General features: G+C 43.8%; 1 protein-coding gene across 4 annotated transcripts in view; it reads right to left on the bottom strand.

The window, feature by feature from the left end:
- Positions 1-22472, bottom strand: part of PPARA (peroxisome proliferator activated receptor alpha) — a 300306-nt gene that overhangs the window by 201433 nt on the left and 76401 nt on the right. Inside the window, exon 1 of one of the 4 annotated variants that reach the window (XM_086952756.1) lies at positions 3609-4345. The exons of 2 other annotated variants lie outside the window; for them this stretch is intronic. The gene's annotated coding sequence lies outside the window, so the exon portion shown is untranslated. Of the gene's footprint in view, positions 1-3608; positions 4346-22472 lie in introns of those variants that run through there. One more of the 4 variants, XM_086952757.1, reaches the window with a different exon arrangement.

The following is a 22472-nucleotide window of genomic DNA, read 5'->3' as shown; positions in this document are numbered from 1 at the left end:
CTGCAATAATTATCGCTGGCCGTACATAGCGATAGAAATATTATCGCTGGCTATCGCTGAATATTATCGCCATGATGACGCTATATTTACAACGCTTAGCGCTATGGCGATAATATTTCAGCGATAGCGGTGTTTTCAATAGAACTTCGCTGGTTTTCTAGCGATGTTCCATTGAAAACACCGATGACATTGCTGATACGACCCTGTGGTCATATCAGCATAATCCATCTCCCATTAAAAGTATGCCTTAGTCAGGAATTCAAAGAAAGAGAGGGGTATGGCCCTGTGGGATAGAGGGTAGGTCGGGCCGGTTACAATATCAAAAAGGGGGGGTTTACCTATGCCTCTATGGATAATTTCGCATATGCACTTAATGCCAAACAAAGGGAAAACCACAATTGATTAGTTCACCCAGACATTTGATTTATGTCATTTATTTTTTGGTTGTATGTTTAGCATCTGAAGGCAGGAAGATACATTATCAACTTCACATTGAGCCCCATATTGAGCCAAGCATCATGGTTTGCAAAACAACAAGCAACAAACAAATCTATACAGTTAATGTGTAGAAACAAAAAAGAACATAGCAAATAAATGTGCATTCATAAACAATTATCACAGAGAAATAGAGCAGTTACCACAAAAACAGTACACAAAAAACAATTGTCATCAATTTGTTCGGAGCATTTCCGGGGTGTGACCCTTATGCATTAACACCCCACATTCCTGTTACCATGTAACTAAAGTTCATATATTTTCAAAACAGGAATGAAAAACAAAGTCAATTATTTCCACAAAAAAACAGAAGTGACTTAATGCCGACGCGTTTCGAATCCCAATGTCTTAATCATCGGATTCTCATCAAGGCGGGAATTCTATCCGCAGGTACTGTTTTAAAGAAAGAAGAGGGAATAATTTAAAAGGGGGTTCGTCTCTCATAGATAGTAAGATTGCTTGTAAATTTTCACGCATCAAAGGATGCAGCATACCTTATATGACCAATGAATTTTTGGTCTAGAAATCTCTTAGTCGGAATATCATCAGAGCCGTGGATGTCCATCTGCAGAAGAGTGGGGATGTAGTCATGAGTTTTACATAAAGGATATGGGGCTGCCACTAACTCCTTCGAGAAATAGAAGGGATTGGATTACCTTCAATTCAGGTGCATCCGCACAAAAAATCGAGAGGCGCCCAGGCAGTTGGATAAAGTTTGTGTCCCAATGTTCAGTCCCTTGTCAGATTCTAAAAAGGAAATTGAGTTGCTCTTAATATGGGGGCTGTTTTGTGACAAAAACACACCCAGTGAGAGGAAACTCTAAAAACGGCTTACTTGTATATACTTGTAATCTGTGTACAAGCGATCGGTTGCGTCAAGTTTCCTAGAAAAATTAACGCATAATTAGTGATGTTATTTCATGTATGGCAGGCTCATCTACACGTATGCTTCCGGGTTTCACATAGCTATGGACCCGCTGGGCGTCTTACCGTTTGGTGGGCCCTTGACGCGGTGTCTGTTTTTTTTTAAGTAACAAAGGAACGGTTTGATTCAATCAGTCAGCGTTAATTCTGAAACAAACCAGCGAGAGAGAGTCAGTTTGTATGCCCGATATGCAGGCGACGATTGCTTCTATGTTACTGTCGTGGGGAAGAGTCTTACCGATAATCATTCAACTGAAGCGTATGGATTCCAGCGGCAATGTGGAGCAGCGGAAAGCGTACGCGGGTGAATAACTTCAAAACTTCAACCTGAAGTCACATGATGAAAGGCGCCAATCACTAACACCCACAATTAATAAGGCTATTGTATCACTTCTTGTTCTAGTTCGGAACTCTGTTGTGCCTGTTTGAACTCTATAGGTCTTCGTGCTCTTGGGCCCTTGGTACTCGCAGCTTATCATCAGCCTTCAAACAAAGAACTACTTAGGGGCATATTATCAACGGCCTGCAATAATTATCGCTGGCCGTACATAGCGATAGAAATATTATCGCTGGCTATCGCTGAATATTATCGCCATGATGACGCTATATTTACAACGCATAGCGCTATGGCGATAATATTTCAGCGATAGCGGTGTTTTCAATAGAACATCGCTAGTTTTCTAGCGATGTTCCATTGAAAACACCGATGACATTGCTGATACGACCCTGTGGTCATATCAGCATAATCCATCTCCCATTAAAAGTATGCCTTAGTCAGGAATTCAGCAGACGTTAAATTCCCGAGTTAAGGTCGAGGTAGCACGATTTTTTTTATCGCTGCACCTCCTTGCTAATATTGCGAAGCTGCCTTCACGATATTAACATGTGTTGTTTTCACAGCCACGCCTTCTTTGCATCTCATTAGCGAGGCGAGGCTGTGAAAAAAACGGGCCTTCCATCAAGGAAACACACGCTAGTGTGTCCTTGATGATATTGCAATATAATTATTGCCGCTTTTCGCCCAAAAACAGACACAAAAGTGGCGATAATTATATCGCCAGCAGTTGCTAATATGCCCCTATATTCTTTATGAGAAGCGTCTTCAATACATTACAGATAATTGCAGCAAAAGGGGTTTCTTTCTTTTTTTGGATCCATTTCACAGGGGAACAAATAAAGGGAAGAGAAAGTAAAAGTCAGGTTTACAGCAACAGAGAAGGAGCCACACAGAAAGAGAGGCAATAAGAGGAAGAAGTGAGGAAGAAGTGAGAGAGATGGGACCAGCAGCACCTCAACTGTCCTAGTCTTCCCTGGACAAGAAGGAGGAGAGACAGAGTCCTTTTCCTTCTAAGCCCACCTGCCCGTCCCCACACGGCCATGAATGGTCGAAACTTATCTATAAGATTTCGCTATTTCTGCCGTCCTAGGACACATTTCTAAAAACAGAAAAGTAGGGGAACGGAATGCTTAAAGTTTAAGAAGTAGGGGCACGCCGTGCACTTCCGATCCCGCCCACTTCGACCACTGGCAGTAGTACAGAGTCATCGAATGCTTAGTCGGCCCCCAGACCCTGCTGCAGTCTGCCTAGAGCCCTCACCTCAGTGGCAGGGATGGAAGACTCCTCTCTGGATCCCAGTGCAGTCAGCGGTGGCACATGTCCACTTTGAGATGGAAGCCCTGCATCAGACATCAGATAGTCCAAGCAGCAGATGTGAGTGCAGAATCGCAGCCCCTGCGTGTGTGAGGTTTCTCGAGGTCTTATTGCCCCCTGAAGTGGGTTGAAGAACCCAGAAGACTGAGCCATGTTGGGGCTCTGTGGCTTTAAATACCCCAAGGAGCCTGTCTAAGCCACCGCTTCCCCCCTCCACCCCAGACATATAAGCCATGAGAATAGCCTGAAATACGCTACACAAGAAGAACAGTAGGACCATCTCAAATTCAGGAAAGACCTAAAAAAAGACAGACTTGTTGTGATGTGCAACCATCTCACTGAGCCATCCTTACTTCCATGGCCTCTATCGCCTGTGCTTACCTTGTAACCTGTATGAGGGCACCTTCACCAAGCAAAGCTGGCTTTGAGAACCCTAAAACACCCTATAATGCTGCACAGAGACAGTCGGCGCATCGATAGTGTGTGCATCACGCGCAATTAGTCAGTAGCTGCATTATTTAAATTAATAAAAACTCACCGCGCAGCCTGCTTCCCTCGCACAATCCTCGCATTCGCCCTGCAGCTTTCCTGAGGGTGGTGATATTACAGACCGAGCCGCGGATGATGTAACGAGCGCGGTCCTTTGCCCCCGCCGGTTTTGTTTGCATTGCTTTGAAGTCAACCGTGGTGATCAGTGCGTGTTACAAACCTGCAGTGACCGGATAAAAGGTATTCCGCAACCCTACTTTTCATTAATCCAGACATATAATGCGATTAGCCTTAAAGAAACAGGGCGCGCGTTTCTCCACCTTGTGGGGAAGAAGTAAACAGTGTACTCTGGAGGGAGTCTAGCCACTGAAGGTATCCGAAAACGAAAGGCAAGTAAAGTCCCAAGCAATGTTACCCAGACCCGAGGCTTTTTAAGTCCTTATTCGCCTCACCTTTAGTACTCGCTTTTCTTACGCTGCCCAAGAATTCTTTAAAACGCAGATTTCGTTTTTTTTTCTCATGAAAACTCGATAGTTGATGGTGGAAGCATTTCAAGGATCTACTACTTCAACTGCAGTGTTCATTTCTCACGCTACTACCAAATATAATTCTAATCCGATGTAGTAGCAGCCCTTCCGGATGTTTACCACAGCAGCACATGCAGCTCCTACACTCAAAGCACCCGCAAACACACAATCCAAAGGTTCCTTTTATACATCTGCTCCTTGATCTCTGGCAATGTTTAACTCCTGAGCATTCTGCTGTCATTTTCAACTCTGTGTGCCCTGGAAGGCGCCGCGGTGAGGGGAGAGAAAAAAACACAAAACGTGGTTGCTAAGAGGTGCAGAGAAGCAGAGAATATATATATTTTTTTAAACCAAAGTAAAACGCCTGCAATATATTGACGTTTGTTTTCCGGTGTGTGGTTGTGTCTAGTGAGTCAAAAGTCCCACAGTGGTTAATCAAAAAATGCTGCGAAAAGAACTCGCAGTCTTATTAAGGGGAAATTAAATTATGAAAACTAAAATGGACGTGCCAGTCAGGGGTACCAATATGGGTCATGCTAATTTCTGCTGTGGCTACATTTGCTAAGTTCACAAGAACAGTGCTACACCATATGGGACAAGACAATTCTTTACAGACATGGGTATAAGTCCATACAGAACACTGCTAAGTATATTCAATAAAAAATTACAGTGCTTTATTCAGATAGACAAATTTTGTTTGAGCGGTTAGTGGCCTGGTTTATGGCCTGTTGGGTCAGGTTTTACTGTAATATGCCTGATATTACCACAAACATTGTCTTCAACAGGCACAAATGCATGCAGTCTCCCATACCTTGCAAAAGATTTAGGCCCTCGTTTTGATGTCAGTCGGAGGATTTCCAACCGACATCTTCGGTTTCAGTTTTGACTTTCCGTATTACAAGGACGGCGGTCGGAAGTGAAACCGGACGGTCATTGCGGCTGGCAAATTGGAACCAGCATGTATTCACTTAAGGATGGAGTTTTTATTCCTCGTTTTGAGCCTTCCTTTAAAAATACCTAGCACCTATTTTAAAGAGCTAGATTCTGTCATTAGAAGTTTTATATGGTCTAAAAAAACAGCCCAGGGTAAAAATGGCTATTTAAACTAATACAACTCTGTGGGAGTTAGCATTGTCACATTTCCTGTCATATTATCAGTCTGCCCTAGTCATTTCTTTGGTTCAATTAGAAGCAACAACTACCGTTTAGGATAACTTTCTACTATGTCACTTGGCCAAGGAAACTCAAATTGGTTAACCAGTTTTTCTTCGTAGTGCCAATCTCCCTAAGAACATGTGGTATAAGGTTTTAGAGACCCTGGTATTATGTATTCAGACTTTTTTAAATGATGGGAAATCCCGGTATGCCATGCCTATACTCTGATACAAGATTGTGAGATCTGGGAGTTGACATTATCCAAAGCTGCACTACAGTCATGGCTAACATTAGAGTAGGAGAATTTGGGTCATTTCCATAATGCTGAAAGCTGATCTCTTGGGACTCTCTAACTGAACAATTTGGCAGCCAGAATCCGTGGTTACTGTTTAGCTACAACCAAATAACTAGATTTCTTAAAGACAACTATGTGGTAATGAAGAATGAGATTTGTTTAATGGTTCATCGATTAAATGTGACTAAGCTCGTGAGAGCCTGGTATCAGATCTTCAGCAGCAGGCTTGCCAGACTCTGTTGCCCAAGTTGTTGCAAAACTTTTCTCAGGATTCTGGCTGTAGGTCTAATATTAATAAATGGCAGTACTCAGCGAGTTAGGGCATAGATCACTCAGAGCTGCCTATTTTAAAAGGATGGCATTTTTATCTAGAGGGACGGCATACTACACACCACAAGCTACATAGAAGGTTCCCTTCCTACCCAGACCAATGTTGTAGATGTAAAGCAGCTGATTGGGGTGGCTGGGTCCATACCTTTTTTGAATGTGCCATGCTCCATCAGTTTTGAGAGGTGGTCTTTCAGGTAATCAGCTAAACCAACAATACCTCAATCTCTCCGACTTCTATGCTTATGTTTTTTCACTCCTCTTATGAGGTCTACCATCTACGTAAGAATGAGCAATGCCTAATATCAATATCCAGGACTTGCAGTGGCTTGATCACTGATGGTACAGTGCTGGAAGACTGATACGATCCCATTGTATCCTACATGGTAACACAACGTGGTTAGAGCTCAATTTTTTAAATAGGTTTACGCTAAACAGGTATACGATCTCCAGAAACGTAATGCAATTTGGGGAACCTTCACCTTGTTGTAATGCTCATTTTGGTCCAGGAGCTCTAGAGTAACGATTTATGTCAATCATACCTCACACAAGATCTGCCGTTTCCTATTTTTGACGCTTATTTTCATAACTAATTTTTATTATTATTTTGACTGCGAAATGCGATTTGCCCATTTGGAATGTAATAGGCACTGGATGTTTTGGTATTTATTACTATTTATTGATGCAAATATTTACTATTGATTCTAATAATGAATTCCCGTTTGCACTCCTCCACTATAAAAGGTAATTTTGGGTCTTGCGAAGACGATTACTATATTTTTGCCTATCTTTTTGTTTCTTTGTCCTGCTCAAATGGAAATTTCTTTACAACTACCTTGATTTACAGATGTGGGCCACATTTTTAGTCCTCAAAAGACCACTTTTATTTTGGTGCCTGGGCCTATTTAGTGTCCATGTCTGACCCGACTTGGGCTGTACTGCATTATAAAGATAAATAATTGATAAGTGACTCAAGCTGCTAATCAGCTTATTACTCAATTTATCACCATAAACGTGCTTAAAGGCACATAGATGTCGTACAGCTGATAACATTAAAATACTCATTTTTCTTCTCAGTTTTGGCCTGCTGTATGGGTACAGTAACTTTCCAAGACACAAAAGGTGATGGGAGGAATGCTTTCAATAAGTCACTGGAAATCCCATTCCAACCCATCGTTCTATTGCTCACCAAGCCACCTCTGATTAGACCCAGCCATATGCAAATCAGTAATGGTTCCTCCTCAATAGGAACAGTCCAGCCCAAACTGCCAAGCCGGGTCCTCTCTGATCTGGAACACAAGCAACCCAAGACCGGTTTCGACTTATTGGACGTCTTCCGTCGGGTGTAACTTGGTTCCAGTCGTGCAGTGAGCAAGTACAGTAACTTCCGTCCGGCTGGTAAGCATGGTTGGGGAGGCGGGGTGACGGGGGCGGGTGGGGGATTGGGACAGGGGGAGGAGCGGGGCGGAAGGAGGAGAAAATTCATATTACTTACATGGGTGACTACAAATTATAAGAGAAAGCCAACTTTTCACACAGAACATCTGATCTAGGTCTCAAAATACATGGGTGCCTCAAGAATGCCTGTTTAAATTGAAAATTAGTCAAGCATCAATTAAATCAAAATAACACCACATTGAAAAAAGTAGCTGTTCGGGCACAGAAATTCACAACATATAGGCTGTATGAAGCCTAAGGAATGATGGGACTGCAAATTTGTAAGAAAGATTGTGGCATGATTTAAGAATCGATTGACACTATACTGACTTCTTTTGTTATGCTTTTCGAGTGGGAAATAGGTTTTCTTGTATTATAGATTTTATTCATTTCTTTTTTTAAATAAAACTTTATGTATATGGTGGAAGTTGCGGAAAAATTACCGTTATGGACAAATTATAATAATTAGTCATAGGTTCATTAATGAGTTTCGTGTTTCCCCAGAATCATTTGTCTTGCCTCTCAGAAAGCAAACCTGTGCCTTATGCTCCAGTGTGATGACAAATACATGTTCTCGGTCCAATGGTGCAGCAAGGATGGCTTGAGTCCTGATTGGCATCACGGAAAATGCCAGCATATGGTCAGGTTAGGAAGTTAAAGCCACAACTTTTAAAACTGACCAGAACAGTCATGGCCGCAATAGATTCTTAAACAGCTTGATGTAACTAACAAAATAAATTCTTTAATACATCTTTTCTGATTAGTAGAATTTGATCACCTAGCAAAATCCAAAACTTTTTGGCACTATTTGAAATAAACAGATGAATCATTATTCACTCCAAACGATTCTTCAGGGATGTAAATCTCACAATGCATCTTCGAACCTCTAACCTGTTATAGCTTCTTCTGGCCACGGGATGGCATTGAGCATTGAACCGCCCAGGTGAACAATGACCTTCTTTCACCCTGTGACCAGGAGCACCAGCCCGGTCTCGAGGATAAGAAAACGTTGCCCTTAGAGACCATCAATAGATATCTCACCTCTCTATCAACAGCAGCCAGAGAACTGGAAGCCGAAACAGAACCCTGTTTCTTTAATTGGGCGGAGTTTTCCAGAAGTCCGGACCCTTTTGATGACGCAACAGCAGCTGACCCTGTAAATCCAGGAAGCGCAGAGAACGAGGTGTGTCTTACACCCGGAGGAGGCAAAAACGGAGAGTTTGAAGAGTTGATTGAAAGGAAAAGGACGGATGAGGGCGTGAGGACGGAACCAGCCCGAAGTCTACCGGAGCCAGGAGGCCAACGACACGGCGCACCACCCAGCCACACTTCAAGGGAAGTGTGGCTCTCCCAGGTACGTTCGCGTATAGCGGGCTGGGCAGGGAGGAAGGGTTTTAAACCACTGTGACCTCACAGACGCCATTCCAGTCACTTCCCATCCTGAGCACTGTCGGCACCTTGCACAGCGTTAACTGAGTTTGCTGCACTGTGTGACTCCGCATCCCTGCACTGTATATATATTGTGGACACCTGACTGAGACCAGTCTTTGTTTCTTTTTCACCATACACCAAATTTCCGACCGGTCTGGGCACATCCTGGAGAGACTACGGCGAGGAACAAGAGGGCTGCGAGGGAGAGGATCTCCAGAGAAAGAACAGGAAGCGTCACTCCCGTATTACCGACCCAGTCCCTTAAGAAAAAACTGTTAAGACCAATAGTAATAGTAATAGGGGCATTTATATAGCGCTGGGTTATTACGCGCACCGGCGTGTCCCCGCGCTTCGACCGCTGCGAAACCCTTCCTGGCTTCCCTGAGAGATGGTCCCTTAATGGGTATCTCCAGGGTGAGACCAGGCATCCCCGGCGGTCTGATGGGGCCGTTAGTGAAGATGAGGCAAGCTAGTGCCCAGAGTTGCCGAGTGTGATCGCTGATCAGAGTGGGCACCGAGGCGAGAGAATTATCGAGTCCGCTGACCCTGGTCCAGAAACCTGCCGCGTCGGGATTCGAACCCTGGTCCCGGGCCGTCCTCTGCTCTCGGGTCTGCCGCCTCTAACCAGTGAGCCACACTACTTCACCTAGATTACCAAACCCTAACGTCTCTGCTGTTTTCTCGGTCCCGCTTACAGTGGTGGAGAATGCCCGCACTGAGGTAGCCATCTGTAGAGGAAAGATGGAGGACTTACTACAACATATTGTGAAGGGCCAGGAGTAGCTGGGTTGGGCTGTGGAACAACAGCTCGCGTCCGCCCAAGCCGATAGAGAAACTTTCAAAACTACCATTGCAGCCCAAATCGAGGGTCTACAAAAGATGATAACGGATCCTCTGGCCCCCACACATAGGGAACCCAGAACAGAAACCCCCATCAACATCCATCGGGGATATCCCTCTAAAAATATATCCTAGGAGAAGACCCGACGCGTTCCTACTCAATTTTGAGAGGGCCGCCCAGGCGTGCGGTTGGCCCATAGAGAAATGGCCGTTTTTTTTTTTTGCCCCCCCCCCTATTGTCAGCAGAGGCCCAGGCGGCATATCAGGTGGCCAATGCCTCAGGGAACACTACAATCAAAACGATTATCCTCGATCACCTAGGTCTTGGTTCAGAGGCTTATCGAGTACGATTTAGGAAAGAGATGGGAACCCCAGGAGAAAATCCCAGGACATGTTTCTTCGCCTAAAAATGGCTGCAGATAAGTGGTTTTCCCCCTCAGTGTCTTCCAAAGAAGAAATCATGGACAAGATATATTTAGAGCAGTATCTGGAGGCGCTGCCCTACAACACATAAAAATGGCTACGACAGCACTCCAACCTGACCACTGCCCAAGTTATGGAAATGGCTACTACTTTCGCCAGAGCTCAGCCCAGACCGCACCCTTGGGAACTTGAGAAGCCTACTCGTCCAGCGGCCAATAAAACGGAAAGGAAAGCACGACCCGGGACTGAAATACACCCCCCTCGCCCAATGAAACCTGAGGTGCCCAGTTTTTCGAGGCCCACAATGCTTCAAATGTGGGGCCTGGGGACATATTGAGAGACTGTGCCCCCAAAGAAAAAACACAGAGGAGTACCTCCCCAAAACTGTCTTTTATTCGGCTGAGCTGGGAGGAGCATACCATGTAAGTGTGAGGGTGAACATGGAGGAGATTAAAGCCCTTCTCAATTCAGTTGTAAACAATCGTTAATAAAAGGAGTGTTTGTAGAACCTAACCAAATATACCTAATTCCTGGGTGTACATAAAATGTGTCCATGGGGAAGTGAAAACTTACCCGATAGCCAACGTCTCGTTGGAATTAAATGGGGGAAACATGTTTGCACGGTGAGGGTAGGAGTGCTAGAGACCCTTCCAGAGGAAATCATCATCGGAACGGATAATCCTAATTTCTTAGAATTATTCACTCACATTCTCAAACTGCCTCCCGGTAAACAAAAGACAGGTAGAAGCAATCATACCCTACCAGCCTTGCTATCCCCTGAACCTTGGGCCACAAACAAAAGTTTTAAATTCACCCAAGCAAACGACCGGACCCTGTTCATTGCCTGGGAGCAGGCTCACAGTACACAAGATTCCTCAGATCCCAGACTTCCTCGCTTCCTTATTAGGGAAGGACTTTTCTATAGGCAAGGTACCCACACGAGCTCCCTGCAGCTACTGATACCAATATGCTTTAGGGAACAGATCATGTTTTATGCACATACCCACCTCTTAGCGGTACACAAAGGGAGTGAGAAAACCACTCAGAACATTTTGAGGCATTTCTATTGGCCAGGGATCTATCAGGAAATCAAAAAACACTGTCAGAACTGTGATGTCTGTCAAAGGAAGAACACTCACCGCCCACCAGCTGTACCACTTCAACCGCTCCCTATCATAGGTACCCCATTCGAAAAAGTGGGGATGGATTTGATAGGCCCCTCCCAAGAATCAAGAAGGGGCTGATAACTCTAAGCTTTGAATCAGTTTAAGAAAATATATATTTTTCTTTTGTCAAATGAACAATGCATAGCCATACATTACAGTATATGTTAGTATATTCCCCCCTCCCATCGCATCCCCCTTAGATCTTGTCTAATTCCTCTGATGGAATCAGGTTATTGTTCATCTCATATCATTTGCATTCTCGACCATCTGTCTACCTATTTCCCCTCTACCATTACGTCCATTTCCAAACTTATGCAGATCTTCAGCATCATTAAAGACTAGGAGAAACAAACCCAACCAGAGGAAATCTTGCAAAGAATTGGCCATCAAAAGCTCATCAGATATGAAATGTCTTCATCACCACCCAGAGTCTCAAAATGTAACCATGAAAAAGTATCACAGAATACCACTAACATCATAGACTAACAGATTTATCGACCACCTAGGAAAGGAACATGAACATTCGAGATACAATTCTGGACGATGCGCTGTACATTTGTTTTTAGCTCGAGCATTCGAGACCTCTTGTATATACTTTAGTATATACTTACATTGGTATGTATAGGTGTATGTACTATGTGGGCTCTGGAGATCAGCCGTAGGACTTGTCTGCTTCCTCTAAGGGACTTTTTTTTCTGCTCAACTGCCTCTATTTAACTGTCTTGATAGAAAACAACCAGCAGAGGTCAGTAAAATAGCAGAATTGCTTTCTGCTGAAGGACTTTCTTTTTAAAAAAATTCTGCCAATACCTCTATTTAACTTTCATGATAGAAAACGACCAACAGAGGTCAGTAAAATACCAGAATCACTTCAGCATTCTCTAGATTCCAGTCCATAGAAATTGTCTTACAAAAGCACCCATAGACAATAATATTTTTTTTAAATCTTGTATTTTCAGTGATATGACCACCGAAGGCCCTAATTTTATATTAAAAACAGAGCTTTGGACTATACCATTTCCCGCTAAAAAGCAATATTTCTCTCCATGTGTTCCCATACCTGGCGTGTCACGCTATTTGGTGCTTACTTTCCCTGCATGTTAAAGAACAGTAGATGTTTCAGCACCCAGGCTAATGTGCTGCATAGCTAAATACATATAAGGTCCCAAAGGCGAGACCGACTGCATTGCAAATGCTAGTTTACAATGACGGGGTTCTACCATTTGGGTCTGTCTGCAGTTTTAGATACTGTGCCCATGAGACTTTTCTCCTTGTGCATGTGAATGGCTGGTCTAGAACTCGTGAGTACCTCTAGTGAGAATCAGCTCTAATAATATTAGTAAAAAATGGGAATGCACATCATCCAGTCTTTTTAAATTCGTATTGAAATCTCAGTCTGGATAAGGAATGATTCATTACTGCAGTGTGTACTCTGAAGTGAAGTGACTGCCGTAGTCGCAATGGCGGTCCGCGGACTGCCAATCCACCCGCCGTATTACGACTTTGGCAGTTGGAATGCCACTGGACCCCTGCTACTGCCGGGGATCTGCAATCTTGCGGCAGTGGCGCAGCGATCCGAGGAAGTAATATGCTGGCGGTGCTGCTGTGGCACTGCTGAGAATATTATGAATTTCTTCAATGCCCTCCTTTTCATTGAGGTGAACCCGCCAAGAAAAAGGTGGCAGTGAGGAAACTAGGGGGGCCCTAGCAGGTCCCTCTGTCACCTCTGTGCATGGAGGTGCACGCAAAGGGGGCACATGGTGTGCCCCCTGTGTATCTGCACCCCCAGTTTCTGCACAGCAAGAAATGTATGACACTGTGCAATTCTTACCATACAGGAATGTACTTCAGCAGTCCCACAATACTGCCTTTCAATGGCTCTCCTTTGAGTCTTGGGACCGCCGCAGCACACACCGCCAGCTAGGATTAAATTTGTAATCCAGCGGGCGGTCTGACTTCGAGTTTGGCGGTCTTCCTGTAGGGCACTGGGATGGTGGCCCGCAGGAAGACCACCAAACTCGTAATCAGTCCCTGAGTCCCTGAATTATTTTCTAATCATCAACATAGTTTGCTGGACAGTAGAGTACTGCTATATCTTATTTGTCATCCTGGTTACCGGCGTTCAAAACGCCAGGTCGTCCTGCAGTCTATTACAATCACCATTTATTTAAGAAGCTTAACCTAGCAGATAGATGTACCTGTTAATTTGTTTTTGAAACTTACATTTTTAAACTGTGGACGGATCAGTACTATCTTATGTACGCTACGTGTATAGTTAATTTCACACACATCACAGCGGAGCTCATCTAGGAAACAGGACAACTTATCATAACTTAAAGAACACCAAAATTACTAAATGTTTCAGCAAGTGTACAAATAAATTCATATTAGAAGCAAAATATGAAATGTACAGTATTCATGATCAATATTATGTAGACATCGTTCACATTATGGAATTATTTAGAGTCCTTATTAGTAATAGAAGGAGCATTGAGGAGCCACTAACAATGGTTATACTTGCTGTTGTCCAGCAAACCTTCGTGTTTTTGACAAAAGTCGGACTGCAGGGACATCTTAAGGATTTGGGGCCCCTGTTCAGAATAGCTTTGAATTTAGGATCCAGTTTCAGCTTCATGCCCCCTTTGACCAGGTCACGGACAGTGCACAGGCACACTGGTCCGAATTCTAAATGTGTTTACATCTAATAATCAGGGAAAGTGATGTGTGCTTTCAATACTATAACACAGCAGCAGCTCAATAATATTACTGGAAATAATCTCAGTGACACCCTCTCATTTCGTATATGTGAGGTCCTGTTTTGATCGAGAAAAACCTTTTTATGCATCTTGCATGAAACCAACGCATTTCTTTGCAGAATGTCGGTTATAAACTATCACACATCACCTACATTAAAAATAAATTAAAGGAAAACGGTATATAAAACATACTGTTTAAGAATCATTTAAGGTCATCAGGGCAAGACGCTCAGCAGAACAGAGCTGCCTACATCAGGGTGCCCCGAAAATGCTGGGGCTCTGGGCCAGAGCCCACTTTGCCCATGTCAAAACGTCTCTGTGGGAATGTAGGTCCCGCAATGCAAGTGCCATGCGGGAACAGATTCCGGAATGCAGATGGGGAGGAGTGTCTAGTAATGCTCTAGCGCAGTGTTTCCCAAACTGTGGTCCCCGGACCCCCAGGGGTCCGTGACACCTTCCCAGGGGGTCCGCACTTGAAAGTATCTTGTATAATTAGCAGTTTTCAAACAACAATAAAAGGGTCAAGATAACACCAGTGATTAATGTACCTGCTGGGGGGAGAGATGAGAGTTTTTTCCAGTGGAAGCTTTGAATTATCTAAAGTAGCTCAGAGGGTTAACATGCCTACTGCAAGAACATGTATAATGCATTTTAAAAAAGAGATTATTTGGTACTGCGCAGTTCATAAGTGAAAATCATAATCTATCACAGTAAGCTATAAACTGTCATCAAAGAGCTGCTTGCAAACTGCAAGGTACAAGTTAGTGACATGTTTTCCCAGTCTTTCATTATCCTGATACTGTTAAAAAGGTTTATTTGGATGAAAATGCATTTATTTTATTGTCAAAGTCCAGAGGAGCAACTAGAGCCAAATTTCAGGGGGGGCTAAGAATTTTTTTTTGGGGGGGGGGGCTCAACCTTTAATCAGTATGCAGAGTGGTGCTGCAGGCGCTCTTAGAAGGGGTGAAACAACTGGAAGGCCTAATTACCATGCAAATGGTCTTTTAAAGACCTGTTAAACGTTCGGGTGCGGCTCTGTGTGTGCCCGGGATCTGTCCCATCCCGGGCTGCCACACATGACAGGGGGGGGGGCTGAAGCCCGGTGAGTTCAATGGGTGTTGCGCGCCTGTCAAAGTCCATGCTAACCACTGTCTTATGTTCTGAATCCTGAATTTGTGCTTTTCCAGGCCAAGCACTGTATAAAAATGCCTACCAGTATGAATGACGTGAATTCTACACCTTGTAGTCCCCTTTGCCTTATGTGACATTTTCTATACACTGATTTACATGTATGATTCACTGTCTCTATATGTGTGTGATGTAAATTGCTCTCTCTCATACAATGGTATGAGAGATGCTATAAAAAATGTAATACATGTGATAGAGGGGCTATGGAGAGATGAGAGGTACTGTTGGAGAGTGTTAGTGGGAGAATTATTAATTTACTTTCTTTAAAAGTTAATCCAATTCAATATCTAATGATAACTGTGTTGTAGACTGCACCATTGTTTCCAAAATGTTTTTTGGGGGGCGCATCCCAAAAAACCCCTTTGTACTGGTCAGGCTCACTCACTGCACTTGGTGTGCACCCTATGGGGACCGGTCTGAAAACATTTGCCAGGGCTGCTATGGGTTTCCAGTCTGGCCTTGGCAGGAACAGGAGCCTCCTACTGCGAAATAAAACCAACTATTTAAAATTAGACACAGATGCCGCACCAACCTTCCCATCAATTATCTTCATTTTTTCCAAATTCTTTCAATATAAAATACTACAGTAGTGGCAGAGAGAATCGTTAGCCTATTTGGCTTACCGACATGCTCCGCCACTTGAGAAACGCAGGGCTGCACCTATATTTACAAGAATATGATGCCGCCCTGTGTTTCCCCTACGCTCAAGCTAAACTTAACTTTGTGGTGCCAACGCAGGCACCCTTGCACCGTAGTGCAAGGGTGTCTGCGTGCATCTAAGAATATAGATGGTGACTGTATCATGATTAACTTTCGTAAGCCCGCATGGTTCGTTGCCTATTGAGACCTTGTGAACAAACATTTAACCAAAGCACTAGCATTTGTGCACTACCTCTGGGTTATTGTTGCAAACCAATACTTAAGCCTACTGTGAATGAGATTGCCCTTCCCTCTATATCTAATAGGTAGACACCCAGGATAGAAAACCACCCCCAATGGAACACCAATCATACCCTTTGGATAACTTTCAGGTCTCTGTATTCCCCCCTCTTGTTGATAAGCCAGACGATTAGCAAGTACTAACTAAGGCCAAGTCCGACACGGACTTAAGTATTCTGAGTTAGAATGTAGCAGGCCTTCAGTCAGGGCTGGGGGACCCAGACTGGCTACGCCTAGTAAACGAACAGGACATAGTCATGTTCCAAGAGACCTGGGCTACCCAGGAACCACACATCAATGGGTTCCAATGTTATAACATTGTAGCTCCTACCACTACGTTTGGTCACCCTTCAGGGAGCCTATCTATTTGGATCAATATAGTCGCTGGCGGCAGTATTAAGGCTCTACCAACTAACAGTTGTAACTTCCAAGCCTTATAAAAGGAGAGTTTCGTTTTACCTGATTAATTTTTATAATAATGACTTTCATTCAATTCCGATGTAGGAATTATTTTAAGCTATTCGATTTTATTTCTAACTTAGACTGTCAGCAAGAATCAGCTAAAACCATTGGTATCTTTTTAGGCTGTGATTTTAATGTGAAACTAATAGATATACCACATAGCATAGGGCTCAGCAATTCCTAACCAACTTGTCGTAGGGGCTCAGAGCTGGCTGCATTTTTTAACACACATAACCTCACTAATGTCATGGAAACTGTGGGAGTAACACACACCAATATCCACCCTGAGCCAACATTCAAAGGGAGGGGATGCTCTTCCACCATTGATTTTGTCTTCAATCCTCCCCTTCTCGTAGACTATTTAACCCCTTCGATGCTCATGACGAGCTCCGCTCGTCATGAGGCACAGTGGAGCTGTGCTGATGACGAGCTGAGCTCGTCATGAACAATGGCAGTGATGAAATATCTATACAGGAGGAAAATATCAATAGCAGCGAAGGTGTTAATGAAAGCAGAAGTCATTGCAACGAATCATGGGGACCATATTCCAATTAAAACAGCATTGAGATTAACCCCAGGGGCCAGGAAATTGATGCCTTCCACCGATAATTTAAGATTGACCTGGCGGGGTATCAACAATAATGAATTATTTCAGACATTGACAAAGGCCAATATGCACCTTTTTAACTCACGTTTATCAGCCCAGGTTCCACATCCTGAGGCTGTTCACGATTTCACCAAACTTTGCCTAGCAATTAAAACGCTACTATCAAAGCCTATTCCCCCAGTGAAACGTGGACCTGGAGGGTTTGACTGCGAGTGCTCTGAGGCAAATAGACAATTGCACAGAGCCTTGTCATCCAACACAAGGTGCAACTTGGATGTGAAATTAGCCAGGCAGAGGTATAAAACTGACTACTAGCAGGAAAGGGGATATCCTAAAAGATTGTTGGGAAGCACTACCCAAAGCTGCTAGCATACAAAATGGTAATACATTTTGGGCGGCTGGGAAGGACCTGGGAGCCATAGGGCAGCTACTAACTCCCATTAGCTGCACCATCACAAGCGAGTCATGGGAAAACTACTTTGCAATGATTTATGCTGCCCTCGCACAAGAAGCAGATTATTTTGAGCCTGGGTCACTAACTAGAATACAGATACTTCTGTCTGAGGTGGAGGAAGCCATTCAACAGAGATGGGCATCAAAGCTCCGGGCCCAGATGGGTTACCCTTCAACCTTATTAAATGTAAACCAGACTTCTGGGCACCCCTTCTCTTAAATATTTTTAACAATCTAATGCATACGCCACTGTCTAGTACTTGGTCCACAAGTATCATTGTTCCGATTTTTAAAAAGGGTGAACGCTCCCAACCAAATTGCTATAGGCCTATCTCCTTAATAGACAATAATCTTGGGTAGAGTCCTATACAACAAGATATTAGAGTGGAATGAGGAAAGCAGCATTTTAGAGCCCTATCAATTGGGCTTTCGAAACAAAGTAGGCAGCAACTAACAATGCCTAAATCCTAATCTAATTATGGGCAAATATACCATAGCACGGGCTTCACCAATCTATTTGGCATTTATGGATTTGACTTCTGCCTTTAACTTTGTCAATAGGTCAAAGCTTTGGTCTATCCTTGTGGCCTATGGACTGGATGAGCCCTTGTTGCACTTTTTAGCGCACCTCCACAAAGATTTTAAGGCCCGGGTCAGGATTAGCAGTGCCAGTGAAGTCACCAAAGCAATTAAAGTAGGTAGGGGGCTTAGACAGTGTTTTGTTCTAGCCCCCCCTCCTCTTTATTATCTATATCAACGGACTGCATAAAACACTTAAATCATCGACCTATGATGTCCCCAAAATAAATGGGAAAACACTTCCTGTACTACTTTATGCGGATGATGCGGTCCTTATGGGCCCTACTCCAAATTCCTTACGCAGTCTAGTGCAGGGTTTTGTTGACCATATGGATAGCCTGTATCTAAGAACTAATTAAAAAAAATATTTTATAATGTCGGGTGGACCTAGGAAACACAATCTTAATTTTATATCTGTGGGAGACCAGAAACTGTACTAGTGCTTTCCCCTATCTTGGGTTGGTCTTTGCTGCAAACGGCTCCTAGACTGAACATATGGTTCACTCCAGGTGCAAGTTTTTAAGGCCTCCAACTCGAGCTTCAGTTTCCCACGTCCAAAGAGAGCGGGTGCTATTTAAACCATGTTAATTGTTTTTAAATCACAGTGTGTACCAACAGCCATGTATGTTGCTGAGGTCGGGGTATTGCCAAGAGCCACTGTATGCAACAAGAGATTAGATTCTGCAGGAAGCAATTAGGCATACCAATTTCCAGAGCTCAATACATTTGCCACAAGGAACTTAATTTAAATTTCATTGAGGATTTTATCAGGGCTCGCCCTGCCCTTTTCTGGTTATCCCTATGGAAAAACCCGGCTGTATCTCTATTGAGAGAGATCACAGGCGACTGTATTGTGTGTGAGAAAGGGAAGGATATCCCATGGCTGTCTGGAGTGTACCGAAGCTTATGTAGTGCTAACAAAGGAAATCTTTTTTTAAATCCTAGTACAGCAGAGACCCTGCATAAAAATGTCCTTAGAAACTCACTTTATTCACTTTACAGCACGGAAAGGATTGAAAGGGAATCTAAGAAATCCTCCGTCCTTAGTTATATGACCATCGAACAGACCGTGCAGACCGTGCATCCCATGGCCATCTATCTTACCCTGCCTATGAGTCTTGTAAAACTCGCATTGTGCTTTCCCCTTTGCCATCATGCATCTTGACCACTTACCTTGCCCGTGCGATGGCCAGATTGGCCAAACTATTTTACATTTTAGTTTTTTTGTAAATATCAGTTAAAGTATACCAAGTGGCTTTTAACTTCGTTTTTAACAACATTTACGCCCATCAATCTGGAAAATGCTTATTTGAAGTTACTCACCCTGGCTGACGGAGAGCTGGTTTTCCGCACAGGCACTTTCTTGAGACTTGCCGTGCGGGCAAGCCAGATGATGTCTAATCCCTGAGATTTTATATTATCTATACCGGAGTTTTTGTACAAACCTGACATATTTTTATTATGTGTATTTATGTATATTACTAATGGATTTTATTTGATTCCCTATTTGTGTATCTTACAACGGTTATGTTTATTGTGCTTTTATGGATATAACGGTATCTGAATAAAGTGTTTTGAACTTGAACTTGCTACTGCCAGTATCATCACAGTTGTGCAGGCATAGATGATGGCATATTTTGCCATTGTGTTTATGAGCCTTGATATTTTCATATGGACATAAGTTGTGGCATACGTTGGCATTGTATTTATTGGTATTGTCGGTGTCGGGCCTGGAAACATCATGGTACTCACTAACATTGTATTTACCCATTTCAAAAACAGTTATAACATAAAAACGCCCTAGTGGGTAAAACCGGTCAATACAATGCATTTACATCTTATAAATAATAATTAGAATACACATTTGTCTTAGCTGATCAAAGTTCATTGAGAATGGAGATATTTTGGGTATGGAAAAGTTAGTTCTGCCAGATCTGCTAATTATAATGGAAATAGGCGTATCATCGAAATGCACCACAGATCATTTCAGGCACCAAAAATATTGGAAGGTGTAAGTTGATAATTGTAACTGAAACATGTAACTACAATACCCGGTGAACTTTCTATAGGTGAAAAAAAGAGTCCAAGGCAGCACAACTTTACTCAGTAAATTACAGTAGAAAAGTGGGTTAGCTCTTCTAAATGAAGTATGGCCATCATCTTAGCTCAAGCTAGTAACAAGCATTTGCAATGCAATAGGTCTCGCATTAGGAAAGTTTGAGCTATTGGAATTGTAAATGACAAATTTTTTAGTTAGGTTTTGTTTTTGAAAATAGCAAAATTAATAGTTTTGTCATTTACAATGCCAATAGTTATAATTTTCGCAAATGTGACACATATAGCACTTGTAATGCAATATGTGTTGTATTTACGTGACTTACATGTATTGATATTACAAATAACAATGGCTTTACATTTTTTTTTACATAATTAATACTTAAATAAAAGGTATTGTAATTTATAATGGCAATAGCTTAAACTTTTGTAAATAACTTGTGAAGATTATGTTCTGTGTGTTTTATTGTTACAAAAGTCCTAAAACAGAAATGAAATATTAACATGTTTTTGTTACATTTGTAATAAAGCTTGAAACATTGAGAGAACATATTTGAATTAGTTGTTGAATGGTTGCACAGATTGATGTTGTGGTGGCGAATGAGTGATGCGGGGTGAGGATGTGTTTGGGGGTGAGGGGGTGAGGGGGTGAGGGGGTGTGAGGGTGGGTGAGAGGTGTTACGAGGGGGTGAGAGTGAGTGAGGGTGTGTGTGTGTGGGGGGTGAGGGGGTGTGTGAGGGTGAGAGTGTGTGTGAGGGTGAGGGGGTGTGTGAGGGTGAGTGAGGGAGGGCGAGGGGGTGTGAGGGTGAGTGAGGATGTGTGGGCGGGGAGGTGTGAGGGTGTGAGGATGAGTGAGGCTTTGATTGTGTGAGGGTGAGTGTGCGATGGTGTGAGGGTGAGTGAGGGTTTGATGGTGTGAGGGTGAGTGTGGGATGGTGTGAGGGTGCGAGGATTTGAGAGGGTGGGGGGATGTGAGGGTGTGTGAGGGTGAGAGGGTTGTGAGGGTGAGGAGGGGTGAGGGGTGAGTGAGGATGAGGGGGTGAGGGTGGGTGAGGGAGTGTGAGGCTGAGTGAGGGTGTGAAGGTGAGGAGGTGTGAGGGTGTGCGAGGGTGAGTGAGGGTGAGTGAGGGTGGGAGAGAGGGTGTGTGAGGGGAGGTGAGGGTGTGATGGTGTGTGAGGATGAGGGTGTGGGGATGAGGGTGTGGGTGTGGGGGTGGGGGTGAGGGTGAGTGGGGGTGAGGGTGAGTGAGGGTGTGTGAGGGCGTGTGAGGGGGTGTGAGGGTGAGGAGGTGTGAGGGTGAGTGAGGGTGTAAGAGTGAGTGAGGGTGTGAGGATGAGGAGGGTGTGAGTTTTCTGCAGAAACGGTTGTACTTGGCCCAGTTTGTAGAGAGGCATAGTGAGATGGCCCCAGTGGCAAATGACCTTAACCACCACACTTGGGGTCGAGTAGCTACGGCCTGTCCTGTGCCCCTCCCCGACTGGGATCTGACAGTGCAAATAAACATCCTAAAAAATGTTTCAAAGTACCGACCATGCTTATTTTAATAACTTTATGTATAGCGCTTTCTAATATGAAAGTAATCGCTGTCCCGTAACCAAAATAAAAACAACTCAAGAAAGATGAAGTGGTCGGCTATTACAAAGATGTGGAAAAAGTCAAGGAACTTTAGGGGATAATGATGGTTTTCAATATGAACAGTAAAGATAGAAGAAGAAAAAATGTCTCAAGCTGTAAAACTAGGTAAATAGTAAAGTGGAAAGGGCCGATGACTTTTTTACAGAAAGTTAATAAATGGCCATTTTTATCGTATAATACTTGCTGCTTCCTAGTGATGCAGCTCTACGTAATGTACCAATTACATTGTTCTTAAATCATTTACCTGGTAAGTAAGATGCTCAGAATCGGCCCTGAATTGATTTGGATGCGAGACATGTCCATCACACAAGACACCAGCCGCAAATGCTCAGTTGAGTGTTAGCTCATGGGCAACTGAAACCACTGAAGGAAGTAAGCCAACAACACGCAACTCCCACTCGCGTGCGCATCTCCTGTCCTCGTAGTGATCGGGAGGGTGCCGCCGCGCTGCCCGCGGCGACCCGAAAGCTCTTGGCCGGCCGGCCAATCCGCTCGCGGCCGACCGGAAGTCCCGCCTCCCGAGGTCCGTGAGAAGGCATGCCGGCGCATGGAGCGCCCTGCCGGTCCGGGGTAGCCCGGGTCCCCAGGAGGGGGCCGGGGAGAAGGAGGAGTGTGGCGCCTGTTGCGGGGCTCCTCT

The sequence above is a fragment of the Lissotriton vulgaris genome, chromosome 1_2, assembly GCF_964263255.1.
Source record: "Lissotriton vulgaris chromosome 1_2, aLisVul1.2, whole genome shotgun sequence".
NCBI classification, from domain to species: Eukaryota; Metazoa; Chordata; class Amphibia; order Caudata; family Salamandridae; genus Lissotriton; species Lissotriton vulgaris.
The sequence above is the reverse complement of the archived record's forward strand: the minus strand, read 5'-3'. Positions and strand labels throughout refer to the sequence as shown.